Consider the following 15,938-nt stretch of genomic DNA (forward strand, 5'->3'; position numbering starts at 1 on the left):
TGCCTTCTGCTTTGCAGATGTGAAATACAAATACTTGTAATTTGCTTTTTCACTTTAAAAGCGTCTAGAAGAAACATTTGACTATTTGGTGTAATTCTAGACTTTGCTCACAAGTACTGAGTTTGAGAAGGTGAGATGTTGTGATAATAAAAATGATGAATTAATATAAGGAATGAAATGATGTTTTCATCATAAATCTCTCATTGTTTTCCCTGCCGTAATGGCCCATATCGCCCATGCTTTTTATTTTATTGCTTTCCCTCCTTTGGATTGCCAGGTCAGCTTAGAGAAACCCACAGGTCTTTCTGGTAAACTGGCCATCCACCTGCCAAGTGGGTTTTAAGACTCTGACACAGATGAACTTGGCCGTCTGCCCACTCCAATGGGGTGTGAAGCAGAAGGGAGGGGTAGGAGGTAGCTATTGGCTCACGCACCATCAACCTAGGGACTGAGGCTGAGAGCAGGGCTGTCCTTATGTGAATGTCATCCTGGGAGCAAGAGCCGGCGACCCCTGTGGAGAAGCAAGAGCTCTTGAAGGTCCATTTGAAATCTCTGCGCTACCAGTTTGAAGGCTTGTGACACCTGTACCTGGCGCCTCCCAGTTGATTTTATTTTGTACTCGCATGGGGAGCATCATTCCCTGTAGTTGTAAACACCCTGAATCTCAGCCTTTGGCCTCACTGTTCATGTGAGTTCCGGCAGGTGACTCATCTCACAGTGGAGGCGAGAGAAGTACCCACTGTAGAGGGTTGTTTGAAGGATTAACTGAATTAGCTCATGTCAAGCACTTGGTTCACACTCATGCTCATAGTCGGGGAGGAAGCTGTGTGGGGGCTGACCTTTGCAGGTATAGCAGAGCGGTCCCTTAGCAGCCAGATGACCCATACGTTCCTTTTTGTCCTTGAATGGGGTCACCTGAGAAAGTCCCTTAAGCATGTCTGGCAGATCAGAGGTGTTTAATAAATGGTACTCCCCCTCTGCCCCCCACTCCGGGTCTCAGTTTTCTCATCTGTAATGTAAAGTGAAGGTGGTTGAGGCCCTTTCTGTCTTTAACTGCTGAAGAATTCCAGTCATGTATCAGAGGTCCTGCTAAAAAAGGGTCTCTTTTTTGTGGGCTGGTTAGGTGGACCAGTGCCTCAGGGTGAACAGGGCTCCCTCAGTGTTAAGGATCATCACCCAAGAGAGTTGCCATCCACTGTCACCCAGGGCGGAGGGCAGGGTTCCGAGGGAGCGGGTGTGGGGAGGAGGCCGCATGGAGAGGGGGCAGTGCCGGTGGGCTCCAGTCCACCTGCGCCACTAATTAGCTTGGACCTTGCTGTCTCCCAGCCTTCAGCTCCTCCAGCTGGAAAACACAAGGGGCCCCTTTGGGGATTCTAAGAAGTGGAGGGTATAGGCACTAAGGTGAGGGGTCTGGGAAATGTAGGAGACAATGGGTTTAGGCATGGAGGAGTGCCTCAAACACCGTCTATCTCATGGCCCTTTATTCCGGAAGATGGACAGTGCCAATGCCATCATCCCAATTCTACAGGAGGGGGAGGTGAGAGAGATTCAATGCCTGGTAAGGTGCCACAGTGAGTCAGCAGTAGGATTGGCTCTTAAATCCAGGTTTGCTGACTCCCAATCCAGTGCTCTTTCTCCAGAAGACTGGGTTAAGTCATAGGGTGGCTGGATACTGACACCAGTTCTACCAAAAATGGGGCCTGATGCCCTACCCAGTTTGGCTCAGTGGATAGAGTCTGGGTTTGATTCTGGTCAAGGGCACATGCCTTGGTTGCAGGCTCCTCCCCAGCCAGGACCCTGGTCAGGGCTCATATGGGAGGCAACTAATCGATGTGTTTCTCTCACATCTATGTTTCTCTCTGTCTTTCCCTCTCTCTTCTATTCTCCCTAAAAACCAATGAAAAAATATTCTCAGTTGAGGATTAACAAAAAAAGAAAAGAAAAAGAAAAAAGGAAAAAGAAAAATGGGGCCTTATAAGTTGGGAACAACTCGTTGGCCTTGCCAAGCTTCAGTGTTCTCATCTGTAAAATGGTAGGTTTTCATGACATTGCCTCAAAAACCCTTTTTAGCTCTGAAGTCTAGAACCATCTCTCTGCCCATCAGACTCACCTCCACTGCCTTCTAAAGAGTAACGCTGAACGTGACCAAGTCTCCTCATCAGCGCCCCGTGTGCCTACCACTCTCTTGGAGACAGTGTGCGAACATTGCTTTTATTGCTGGATAGGGAAGTTGGTAATAAAAGCCACCTCCTTGGGTGCCCTAATTCCACTTTAGGAAGAATGAACATATTGTTTTAATTAATCATATGAAAGCAAAATTAGCATGATTGTGTGAAAGGTGTTGTAAATCATCCCGATCCACATCATTGAGCAAAGAGCATTTAGTTATTCCGGCGTTGTTAAAGATTTTATCTACCCAAGTGAAAATTCAATTAGTACTAGCTTCAGCTTCTATAAAACTGAGGATTTTCCACTGTGGGAAAGGACTCTTTGTGTGTGTGAATACCACCTTGTGCCACTTTGATAAATTACTGTAATTAACAGTATCCTACGCAAGCTAAACAAAATTTACTGAACTGTTGTTGTAGAAAAGGGATATCTTCTCTTCTCTTGTTTGGGAGATTACTTTAATCTATACATGATATTGCCTCAAATAGCATTCTTTTTATGCTGAGGTTTGAAAATATCTACAGAGTTCTAGCTGGCACCAGTAAGACGCAGTGGGTTTTCATCGTACCCCACCTTTTCCCTTCCGGGTGTAGAGACATCAGCTACGGGCCTCACTATGATTCAATTAAATGCGCTATGTTTAATTAGGTAGCTGGGGAAACCCTGCAAGCAGAACCAACCTGGAACATCCTGATAGCTTAGCCAAAGGGCTGAGTTATTTAGGGGAGGGGAGGGGATGATGGAGAGGCAAGGAGAAGGAGGCAAAGCAGACTTTTGCTCCCAGAGCTCTGGCACAGACTCCTGCTTCGGTGATGTGCTTGCTCCTCCTTGTCTTGCATCCCTGGCTGTGACTGCCTCTTTTCTCCCACCCAAATCTTACCTGTACGTCAAGGCCCACCCCACCAAAGGTCGTGCTCTAAGTCTAGGCCAGTGGTCGGCAAACTGCGGCTCGCGAGCCACATGCAGCTCTTTGGCCCCTTGAGTGTGGCTCTTCCTAAGCCTTAGGAGTACCCTAATTAAGTCAATAACAATGTACCTACCTATATAGTTTAAGTTTAAAAAATTTGGCTCTCAAAAGAAATTTCAATCGTTGTACTGTTGATATTTGCCTCTGTTGACTAATGAGTTTGCCGACCACTGGTCTAGGCCCACCCCGTCCTTCTTTCAGAAGCCTTCCAAAGAGATCTCTGTGTGTGTTTTGCTTGTAAATGTTGCTGGGCATGCCAAGTTCTCTCCCCTGATTTATCAGCACATCTCTTTATGGGTTTTCTGACCTTTTCTCCTATGCCCTCCACAGGGTTTAATTCTCAATGAGGAAACTCCACAGAAATTGGCAGGATTTCCGCTGGAATGGTCCAGCTTTCATCCTGATCTTTATCATACCAACTGCCCAACTCTTGACTCTTTGTGGGCAGAACTCTGGGAACAAGGCTACTGAGAGCCAGAGCTTGTCTAGTGTGTTGTGGTAATTTCTGAAGTTTTCAAGTGATTTCTAGTAGCACTACTGCTGCTATAATGAATTAACAATGACTGAATGTGTGCTGTGTCCTAAGCCTGTTGGAAAGAGCTTTGTATGTGCGCACAGTCCCACCCTGCTTCATGACAGGGATTCGCCCTGAGAAATTCATCCTTAAGCGACTTTGTGGTTGTGCAAACATCACCGAGCGTGCACACCTAAGCTATATGGCACATCACCATTGTGTATGCGGGTCTGTGTTGACTGAAATGTTACGCGGGGCACCACTGTATTATCTTATTTATCCTCACTGGGATATCCTAGGACAGTGATGGCGAACCTATCACGTGTGTCAGAGGTGACACGTGAACTCATTTTTTTGGTTGATTTTTCTTTGTTAAATGGCATTTAAATATATAAAATAAATATCAAAAATATAAGTCTTTGTTTTACTATGGTTGCAAATATCAAAAAATTTTTATATGTGACACGGCACCAGAGTTAAGTTAGGGTTTTTCAAAATGCTGACACGCTGAGCTCAAAATGTTCGCCATCACTGTCCTAGGAGATGGGTGTTCTTATTCCCAATTTATAAAAACTGAGGGTCAGAGAGGTAAATAAACTTGCTCAGGGTCATGTAGCGAGAAAGAATGAGAACCAATATTGGAAGCCATGTTCTGTCTGTCACCAAAGGCCGTGCTCTTAGCCGCTGCACAGAGCTGCTTCCCATGCTAGTGGTTGGGAGAATCCGGAGGTATCCAATGAGTTACCCACCCGCCTTCTGGCTCACCTGTGCTGTAGGCTACTTTCCTGTTCAGGTGGGAAAGTCCTGTCAGTGAGTGACTGGGACCTGAGTGTGCCCCTGAGGATGTTCATGGAGGTGCATCACACCCTGATGTCGTCTTTCACCTGAGTCTCAATGGGGAAAAGCTTGAGAACTTTTGCACCAGGCTGTCGGGCTTCCTGATCAGGCCATTTGGGTACCCTGATGGGTTAGCCTTCATACCTCTGTGTAGTTCAAAGAATCCATCTCTAAGGGCCTGGCTAAGTGAATTCATGGAACATAATTCTTCCCAGGAACAGAATTCTCTGCTGTAGATATCACCACCTTTGCTGATACATCACTAGTGTGCAAGGGAAGAATGAAGACAGTAATCTATCCAAATCAGTTTGTGTCCTATAACATGTGTATGGTAACCAAGGACCTCACAAGGGCAATGTTGAAGGTTGAATGAGATTGAGTATGTGAAACGGCTTAAAAAAGGAAAATATTGTGCCCATGTGAGTTGCTGCTGTGAGAAATTTTGGCTATTGGTATAATTCTTGGCCAGGCAACAGGCATTTTCTTTTCTTTTTTTTTTTTAAAATCTTTTTATTGATTTCAGAAAGGAAGAGAGAGGGAGAAAGAGCGAGAACATCAATGATGCGAGGGAATCATTGATTGGCTGCTTCCAGCCCCCCCCCCCCCCCCGGGGGGATTGAGCCCACAACCTGGGCATATACCCTGACCAGGAATCCAACCATGACCTCCTGGTTCATAGGTTGACGCTCAACCACTGAGCCATGCCGAGGAAGGGGGGGCAGACATTTCCTTTCCTAATCAGTAGCCACACCTGACTTCCCCTCTGGGAACCATCTTATTTCACGTGTTTGGGTGTGGCCCACTCCTGATGGCCAAGTTTACAGGGTCCAAAAGGTCTTGCTGCACCCTGCTCCCCACTCATCATGCCCCAGCTGGCTCTAGAAATGCATTTAAAAAGAAGCTTATTCCACATGCACCAGGGAGCAGATGTCTGACTCCCTTTTGGGGCATATCAACAGCATGCCTAGTTTAGTGATGAAAAGCAAACTGTAATCGCTGGACAAGCAGCATTAAGGCAACAGAAGCAGAAATGAATGAGGAAGAAACCAAAAAACACCCCCAGTCCCACCACCCTAGCAAGTCATTCAACTGTTTCTAAATGTTTCTGTTACTTTAAGTTTCTGATCCAGAGAGGTTAAACGACATCTCTCAAGTTCCACCTCAAATCAGCACGCGGACAGGAAGGGAGACCGGAGTCTGCACTACACCTTTGCTCTCTTGGCTGTTTTCCTGCAAGCTTTTCCCGATGAAGGTTTGGATGCTTTCTTGGTCTCTGTCCAGAAGGTTCCCACTTACACACTAGGCAGCGTCCTTCCGTAGCAACTGGCTGTGTGAAGGAGACTGCAAGGGGGCGGGGGGAGGAGAGGAGAGAGTTGAGTAACCCCGGCTTTATTAAAACCACAGCAGTTATTACCTGGTGGTTCTTTCAGATGGCTAACGGGGCAGAATCAGGCTGGGAACCCAGTAGGATTTCTCATTTGTCAACACAACACAGCCCAGCCCTGAGGGGCAGCCCTGAGGGCAGAGGCTTTTAAAGGGAAGGAAAGAAGGCGGCAGAACTGAAGGGCAAGAGGAGGTTGCCTGTTTGCAGCAGAACAAAATGAACTTCAGGCTTTATTTCAGGATTGCTAGGGAAATACAAACTCTCAGGGTGGGAACGGGTTTTAGAGTTCGCTCTGTGATGACCTGTGTCCTGGGATGATGACCAAACCTGTCCCAGTGACTCCGCCGCTGGTAGCCACTGCCTCTGGAGGCAGCTCACTCCAACAGCCACTCATGGGGTCAACAAATATGAATGAAGCACCAAATAGCACTGGACCAGGTGCTGGGTGCGGGGAGAGGCCTGAAATCGGCTGGGCCCTGCCTCAGTGGCACCTACAGAGGTTGCAGACACTAAACAATTCAACGCATGGGTAAAATAATCATAACTTACCATGTCTGTTATGAGCTAAATTGTCTTCCCCTAAATTTACACATTGAAGTCCTAACCCCTAGTCTGTCCGAATGTGACCTTATTTGCAGAGGCAATCAAGTTAAATGAGGTCATTAGTGTGGGCCCTAGTCCAATAGGACTGGTGTCCTTAGAAAAAGGGGACATTTGGACGCAGACACGCATAGAAGGAAGATGATGTGAAGAGACACAGGCAGACACCAACCCTGCTGACGCCTTGACTTCAGAATCTGACCCCCAGAACCGTGAGACAATGCATTCCTGTTCCAGGCACGCAGTTTGTTGTGGCCGCCCTACCTAACGTACACAATGTCATAAAAGACAAAAGTGCTGTGAGAGACGATAATGGGATTGAGGGATGGAAATGGAGTTCAGATTTGGGGGTTCCCAGTGGCCTCCGTTAAGAAGTGACATTTGATCTGAATCCTCAGGTGTCCCTGTTGCCTCTCTCATCCCCTCGCTTACTCAACCCCTTCTTGCTCCCTTCGCTCCAGCACACTGGCCTCTGTGCTGTTCTTTGAACAAACCAGAGATGCTCCCACCACAGGAACTTCAGCTGTTCCCTCTGCCTGGAACACTCTCCCTCAGATACTCTCTAAGCTCCTTTCCTCCCTCAAGTATCAGCTTCTCCATGAGGCTAAATGCCAGGGTGCCAATCACCATGGGCACCCAACCTCAAATGGCTACTTGTCTGGTACACCCCCACCTTGGCCCCAGAACGCCCAATCCTCCTTCCTTTGCCATCCTTTCCTTATATTCCTTCAGCACTTACCACCTAACATACTATATTAGTGACTCATTTATTATGTTCATTGTTCATAGTGTTTATCTTTGGGTAGAATTTAGGTCCATGAGGGCAGGGATTTTTGTCTGTTTTGTTCGCTGCTGTATCCCAAAAACCCAGAACAGAGCCTGGCACGGCGTGGCATGGAGCATACACAGCTGTGGAAGGAGTGTATGAGTAAGGCCGGTAAGGTGTCAGGAGGAGTGTCTGAGGCAGAGGGATCTGCATGCCCATGGCCCAAAGGCAAGAAAGAGTTCATGGAACAGAAGGGAGAGTGGGGAGCCCATAGGGTGATGGGAAATGTGGTTGGAGAGTGGACAGGAGCCAGATTTTTGGGCATTTATGATTGTTAGGCATGTGGGTTATGAGCAGTCTCTTTAGAGTTACTACTCCTGGTCTCAGTTACCTGCCTTGGAGTATCATCAACCAATCTTTTAACTTGTGGTTGAATATCATGATTACTCTCCACCTCTGAATTTTCTCCAGGCTAATGGTTCCAGTTGCTTTGGCAAGGGTGCCTTTTAAAACGAGAACCTTAATAAATACAAGTTTGTTTCTTACTCATATCAAGTTTAATTGTTTTTGATTGGTGAGAAGCTTGTCTCTAAGCAGTAATTCAGAGACCAGGCTCCTTTCATCCTGAGGCTCTACCTGCATCATCAGACGGTTTCCATGGTCCCCGAGGAGGGGAAAGAGCGCGAGGATTGCGCATGGGCAGTTCCAGGGCCCGAGCCTGGAGGTCTGTTCCATCACTTCCACCCACGTCCCATTGGCTAGAACTCAGTCTATGGCCACACTGACCTGCGAGGACGACTGGAAAACATGGTCTCGCTGTGTCCTGCGGAAGAGGGACCAGCTGTCTCTGACAAATGTGTTTGTTGGTTCAGCCTCATCCTTTCTGGCCTGATTTCTTCCCAACAGGGGTGGCTTTTGAGTTTTCCCATCATCTCGTCATTCCCCTCTGCTTTGTCACTGTTCCTCTGGAAATGTCATTTCTGGAACTGAACGGTCTGAGCTGGGCAGAATGTAGGTTAGACTATTGGAACTCAGCACTCCGCTCTCAGCCCTCAGGACCTGGGGGAAGTCGGTGGTCCCTCCCTTCTCTATTTCTTCTGCCCTCTGGCTGCTCAGAGGAAGCTTCTCAGGGTGGGACATCTCCCTTTCCCGCCCCCCCCCCCCCACCCGACACATTTAAGGTGATGTATTGAGGTGCTTACAGCATGCATCACTCTATATACTTCAAAGGCCAGATGGTAAAGGATATGCAGCCTTCACCGTGTCCCCCCCCCCCCCCCACCCGACACATTTAAGGTGATGTATTGAGGTGCTTACAGCATGGGCTTCAGAATCTGATAGAACTGGGTTGGAGTCTGCCCCCTTTTCTTACCAGCTGTGCAACCGTGAGCAAATACCTTAAACTTTTAAACCACAGTTTCCTCCCCTGTAAAATGGAGATGATGACGATGATGATGATGGCGATGATACAGGATTTCTGTGCAGTCATTGAGATAATTGGCTTACATTGTTTAGCATAGAGCCTGGCATATGGTAAATGCTCAGTGGGTGGCGGTTAATAATGATGACAACAATGAACAACTTGGTCCTCCCGCCAAACAGACCTACCCAATGTGTTGCAAATAGTTCTCATTTCCTTCCTCTCTGTGTGTGTTCCCAGTTTCCCATCACCCATGTGTCCTTCCCTCTCCTCTCTGTCAATCCAGCTCCTCCTCGGATCCCCTCCCAGCTGGACTGTCTATCTTCCTAGCTCAGAACTGCGCTGCTGCCCTGCCTTGTCCCTGTTGAGAAATGAACAAGAGTAGACACTGAAGAGTCAGGCGGAAATAGATGGCACAGGCTCTGCCTGAACCCCTTTCTGCTCCCACCTACAAGCTGCTGGAAATGTTTTATTCACGAGGCTGAGCCCAGGCTCCCCAGCCTGGCTCCACTGCAGACCCAGGACTCCCTCCGATTTCCGAGCACACAGCCAGCACAGACAATTTTACGGTCTGACAGGCTGTTGCAGATTATATTTGGCGAGTCATTTTCTGTTTGCCAAAACTAATTAGAGATGGATAAATTTAAATGGTTGTGGAAGCCAACAATAAAACATTATGTCCTCATTAGCTGAAAGAATACTGCCGCTTCCCCTCTCGTACGAAAGACCTCGACTCAGAAAATGAGTCTCCGGCTGCGTGGGGCCCCGGGGCCGATGCCCCCTGCCCCTGTCTGCTCCTGTTAACCAACTGTGCGCGTCCCTTCTCAAGTCCATGTCCAGTGACATCATCGCGGGGCCTTGGAATTGGTCCTGGTGGGAGTATTTATTCCTTGGAAATTGGTTGTTAAACATTTATCAGCCCACCACTGCTCTGGCTGGTGTGGAGGGACCAGGCCCAGCTCGCCTTGAGGCTAACACACATAAACCAGGAAGTGCCAGGCATTATTTTGATTAATAAAGTATCTTTGTGGGTAGCATTTCTCCTCTCGGGCCCCGAGGCTTGTGTGAATGTCTGACAGAGCTCTTTGTTTCAGGGGAAGAGAGGGACATGGGAGGAGAGGCCAGGGATGGTGGTTTCCATAGCAATCCGGGCAGGCAGCGGGGCTGGGGAGGCATTTAAAAGCAGCGTTTCTCCGACTGTGAGGAGCAGGTGAATCACCTGGGCATCCTGCTAAAAAGCAGAGTCTGATTCCGTAGGTGTGAGATGGAGCCTGAGATTCTTCATGCCTAACAAGCTCCCCGGTGTCCTCAGTGCTGCCACGCACCGTTCCGCGGGTAACAGTCGACCACGGACAGAGGACTCTGAAACGCTGAGACTCATTAATGTCAAATCCACCGAAACCCAAGGACTGGTGCTTCTGTGGCCCAGCCTCGGCTCCAGCTCAGAGGGAGAGCTTGTGTCTTTCCCGGGAAGCACTGTGCAGGGTTGGATTGACATCTCATCTCTACCAAATTGGAGGCCTTCGGCAAATTGTGAACCTTCCCCGAGTCTCAGTTTTCCAAGCTATGAAATGGGGCTACTGCTTCAGGGGCGGGTTGTGAGGATTAAAAGGAGGAAGCAGAAGCACTCGCGGCAGTGGGGGCTCGGCAGTCGCCAGCTGCGCTCCTCTCCCCGGCCTCCTGATGGGTCCCAAGTGCCAGGTCAAACCACCTTTTTACCCCAAACTACCCTTTTTTGAAATTATGAAAGTAAAAAGTTGCTTTTGAATAATTGCTAATGATTTTTCAAAGTTATAACAAAGAAAAGAAAGATGCCCATGTTACCCCCCTGCCCGGCGATTACACAGTTGACATTTTGGTATATTTCCTGCCAAACCTTTCATGTGTATTTTATTTTACAAGAGAATAGAAGATTATATTCAACCTATTGTTTCTTAACTGGCTTTTTAATTTAAAAATACACCATGGGTAGGTTTGCCTGTCTCTAGGCTGCGGTGACATTATTATTCTAGTGGCTGGACATTTAAAGCAGCCTTCTAAAGCTGTGACCGGAGACAAAATCCACCTGCTGGATTCAGTTCACCTTTTAGGAAGGGATGTACCAGGCTGTGGGGAGTAGTATTCTGGAGACTTCCACTTGGTTTCCACAATACCTGGGTCTCCAAACACCTCCATGTGACCTAGCACGAAGAAGGTCAAAGGTCACAATGTCCTGGACTTCAGGAACCGCATCTGAATCTAGGGAGCTCACTCTGGGGAGAACCCGAAGTAAGGTTCCGATCCAAGGACACTCTGAGGACAGAGGACAGCCAAGGAATCCGTGGTGTGGACCTGCAGATTGAGTCACAGAATGGAAACTACTGAGTGAGGGGGAAGCCCCAGGAGGCGGGAGATAATGAACTCAGCTCTTTTCCCAGCAGGAACCCCAAATGCTATTGCTAATCTCCTTGAGAATGACTGTTCATGACCCTTTAATGCTGGAAGCGGCTGTGGAGAGGAGGGCAGTCATTCCTTCCCGAGTATTTATTGAGCTCCCACTATGCGCCTTACACTTTCCTAGATCCTGAATGTTATGATAAACAGGATACACAAGATCCCAGCTCTCACTGATGCTGTATTAAAGTCGAGGAGGCAGCATATGCTTAATCAAAAACTAGGATAACTCTAGCTGGCAGTATATGAAAGGAAGGAAATGAAACAGGGTGATGGCAGGGTTATCAGGGTAGGCTTCTCCGAGGAGGCGGCATTACAGCTGAGCTATGAAGGATGTGAGGATTCCTTTTGAATCACAGTCTGTCCCTCCTGGAACTACCTGTTTGGAGACTTCTCCTTCAGCCAGGGGTATACTCATGTGTTCCAAAGTGTGGGTGTGCCCTTTAGACCCTCAGTCTTTCCCAGACAAGTGTCCCCAGTTTTTTCACCTGTTGCTTATGTGACCCAGTTTAACTCTGCTCAGAATCTGGCTCAATGTTATGGATACTCATATATCATATGTATCATAGAACAAAACACTGTGTGCTACCAGCACAAAGGACTATATTATGCCCTTTGTACTGGATGCTGCATTCTTATTCATTCGGCCAAAGTAGTATGGACCTTTTTTTCTTTCTTTTTTTCTATCAGGCACATCACATTGTTTTCTTAATTGAGCTTGCAGTCAAATAAATCACCCAAGTCCTTTATTCATCTTGTAACTTATGCCATGGAACTTTGGCAAGTAAATGCAGAGGCTTACATTTATTTGTATGAAATTCAATTTCCTTATTTCTGCCCTAAATCTTTAAGCCAGTCTGGATATTTTTGTTTTCTGGTTCTGTCGATATCTTTTCATTCCTTCTGCAACTTACCAGGGAGGCTAAGCAAGCAGCCGGGTGAGAGATGATGGCGTTTGGTGTGTGGTGGTAGGAATGGGAACAGAAAGACAGGGGTGGATTCAGGGTGTATTTGGAGGTTGGGCTGATGGATTGAGGAAGGAAAAGAGAGGACAAACATAATTCCTGAGTGTGGGGCCCGAAATGGGACCAATAAAGTACCCACTAAGTGAAATAGGTAAAAGTGTTATAGACTGAATGTTTATGTCCTCCCCCCCCAAATTCATGTGTTAAAACCCCATCCCCCAATGTGGTGGTTTAGAGGTGTGGCCTTTAGGTCGCGGAAGGAGGAACGCACGAGGCCAGAGTGGTGAGGGATTACGAATTTATTTGATCATCTGCACACCAGGTGGCGGAGCCTGGATGGCTCCAGTACCCAGTGATGGGAGTCAGCGGCTTTTAAAGGACTTTTGGCGGGCTTTTTTCTGGGCGGAGACTTCTTCATGCTTAACCGAAGGGGAGATAATGGAATGTGGTCACAGCCAGTGAAATGTGGTCTCAGCAAAGGGAATGTCCATAGTGAAATGATCTGAAAAGCCAGTTCCTGGGGGAGGGGTATCAATTCAATTATTTGATCAGACCTAACAAAATAGATAAGAGTGGTATGGACTGAATGTTTGTGTTCCCCCCAAATTCATGTGTTAAAACCCCATCCCCCAATGTGGTGGTTTAGAGGTGTGGCCTTTAGGTCGCGGAAGGAGGAACGCACGAGGCCAGAGTGGTGAGGGATTACGAATTTATTTGATCATCTGCACACCAGGTGGCGGAGCCTGGATGGCTCCAGTACCCAGTGATGGGAGTCAGCGGCTTTTAAAGGACTTTTGGCGGGCTTTTTTCTGGGCGGAGACTTCTTCATGCTTACCCGAAGGGGAGATAATGGAATGTGGTCACAGCAAGTGAAATGTGGTCTCAGCAAAGGGAATGTCCATAGTGAAATGATCTGAAAAGCCAGTTCCTGGGGGAGGGGTATCAATTCAATTATTTGATCAGACCTAACAAAATAGATAAGAGTGGTATGGACTGAATGTTTGTGTTCCCCCCAAATTCATGTGTTAAAACCCCATCCCCCAATGTGGTGGTTCAGAGGTGAGGCCTTTGGGAGGCGATGAAGGTGGAGCCTCCTGAGGAGATGAATGCTCATGAGAGTCCTGAGAGAGCTTGTTTCCTCTCTCTGCTCTCGCCAGGTGAGGGTACCGGTCAGCAGTCTGCAACCCAGAAGAGAGCTCACCCCAGAAACCGGCCTTGCTGGCACCTGATCGAGGACTTCCAGCCTCTGGCTGTGAGGACAGGAATGTCTGTCTATAAACCACCCAGCGCAGGCACTTCGTCATGTCAGCCTGAACTAAGACGACTGGGCCGGGGTCATACATGTGAGAAAGACGTTATTTCACCGAGTGGGATTATAGTCACATTTTTCTTCTTCCTATAGTTTGTATTTCTAAAGTTTTAAACAATGTTATTTGGGGGGCCAGGAAGACTGTGAAGGTGAGTTCTGATTACGGAATTCAGAACAAGACCCATAGGCTGAGGCAGAGCAGCGCTGTTCACACGTAGAATTGTCCAGGCATCTTCTTTTCAAACCAGACTATAGAAACCAGATCTGTATTCCTTGCAAAAGCAGAGACTCAGAGGTGACCCTATTGAGCTACACAAATTTCTGATGGGAATAGAGATGAAAAATGTTCCCAGCCTCTTGCAGCTTTTATCAAATACAAGGACCAGAGGGCATGATCCGAGCTAAGGAGGGACTGAGCCCGTGGAGTTATGGATGAGTGTGCTAACCGGGGAGCAGTTAATCCGTGGAATATAGTACTTATAGAAGGTAGCAATAAAGTAGCCTAAATGCTTTTAAAATAGATTTTATACTTAGAAAACAAAGAGCTGGGACACAGGCATCATTTTTACTGCCAGCTTCGAGCCTTTGGTTTTCTGTAGGACCTTTGCCTATCATTGTAGACTCTTAGTAAATTGAAGGGAAGGGACTGTGGAGATCCATTTCAGACAGGGGTTTTAATTAGGGATGCGCACCAGCATCATCTGGAAAGTGTTTTATTTTTCTCCCCCCCAACACTTGCTTATGCCAGGGCTTTACTGCCTTGGATCTTGCTGTTGGGTTGGGTATAGTGTTTTGGCCAAGTTTCCCAGGTCATTTGAGGCAAACTGCCCATCAAGACTCTGCTCTGGGGTAACCCCCTCATTAGACAGATAAAGAAACGAATCTTGGAGAGATTAAGAGATTTGTTCAGAGCTCACAGAGAAGCACAGAAGTTGCCCTGGGAGCCAGCTTCCTCCGTGGAGAATAGATAATAGCACGAGACCATTTAATCCCTTTATGCCACATTTCAGAGACTAAACATCAAACAATAAGATACAGTCATCAGGGTAGATTTTTTTTTTTAATGTGGGATAACTCCATGAATTTGCACAGGGGCCATGCTAATCTTCTCTGTACCGTTCCGATTTTATACACGTGCTGCTGAAGTGAGCACATAGGTGTAGATCTTAAAAGCATAGTGTGAGTGAAAAAGTAAGAAACAGAATGAAATTCTATAAATTAGATTCATTTGTGTAAATTCAAACAACACAATTATATATTTTACAAACCTACGTACATAATTAGGGACCGACAGCAAACACATTAGCGTGCACGGGGTGGGAGAGGCTCCTAGGGAGGAAGAAATGAGCAAAACCTGAGAGAGGGGCACATGTTGACTGATGACAAGAGTGTGCTATGAATTGAGTATGAAATTTCTCAAATCTCTGCACTCAAAGTATTGAAAAAATAAGCCTATACTCAACAGATGACTGGGTAGACAAAATGTGGTGTATGCATTTAATGAATATTCTGCAGCCATAAAAAGAGCCAAGATTCTGATACATGCTGCAACATGGATGGCCCTTAAAGACGAGATGCCAAGTGAACTGAGCCAGACACAGAAGGACAAATGTTATAGCATTCCACTTATCTGAGATATTGGAAATAAGCACGTTCATAGAGATAGAAAGCAGAACAGAGGCTTCTAGGGGCTCTGTGAGGAGAAATGAAGAGTTTTCACTTAATGATTATAGAGTTTCTGTCTGGAGAGATGAAATAGTTTTGAAAATAGACAGTGGTGATGGTTGGACAATATTTTGAATGTAATCAATGCCACTGAACTGTACACTTAAAAATGGCAAATTTTATGACATATATTTTGCCACAATTAAAAAATTAAAAAAAATGAGTTTTGGGCTTGTTCAATCGTATAATTAAAGTCAGAGAATTAGGGGAGATTGCAAACTTGCATAATGTATAGGGGCAAGTATAATGATAAAACTTGTAAATAAAGTTCAATGTAATATGTTGTAAATCATTGAATTGTGCACTTTGAATGGGTAAATTATATGATATGTGAACGATACTCCAATAATTTAAAAATTGTTAAAAATTTTACAGACAAAAATTTCCCTTGCTATTAAGTCTTTCTGTGGGAAAATGGAGGCGCTTAGGAGGCAGGGAAATAACATTTATTCAGCTGGGTATTGTGGTAGGTGTAGCCATTGCATTCTCTTCTCTAACGACTATACATGTTCAGGGGAAGGCTCTATGGGGAGCCTTTGGGCATCTTGACATGTTTCTGGCAGTGAAAAGATTTGACAAGGCCTGGGACCTGGGAATTTGTTATATAAACAGTGGCCATCATTAAGTACTTTAATTTGGTGTCTACTTGGCACAGGACATGGTTGTCCATGCTGTTTGGACAAAAGTGTGAACAGGTTGCCTTTCTTGTCTTGGCAGGCAGGGACTTTGGCGTGGGGACAGTCTGTAGTGCATAAACGATCTGAGTTTTATGCAACAAGGGTATTTGTTTTTTTTTTTTTAATTAGTTAAGATACTACAAATTTGTCCTTATCCCCCCATTAATCCCCA

At 46.4% G+C, this 15,938-nt stretch overlaps 1 pseudogene; it reads left to right on the top strand.

Moving 5' to 3' along the window:
• Window positions 1-1,441: 1,441 nt before the first annotated feature.
• LOC102769521 overlaps window positions 1,442-15,938 on the top strand; it is a 69,346-nt pseudogene continuing 54,849 nt past the window's right edge.

Source organism: Myotis davidii, unplaced genomic scaffold, assembly GCF_000327345.1.
Source record: "Myotis davidii unplaced genomic scaffold, ASM32734v1 scaffold18, whole genome shotgun sequence".
NCBI classification, from domain to species: Eukaryota; Metazoa; Chordata; class Mammalia; order Chiroptera; family Vespertilionidae; genus Myotis; species Myotis davidii.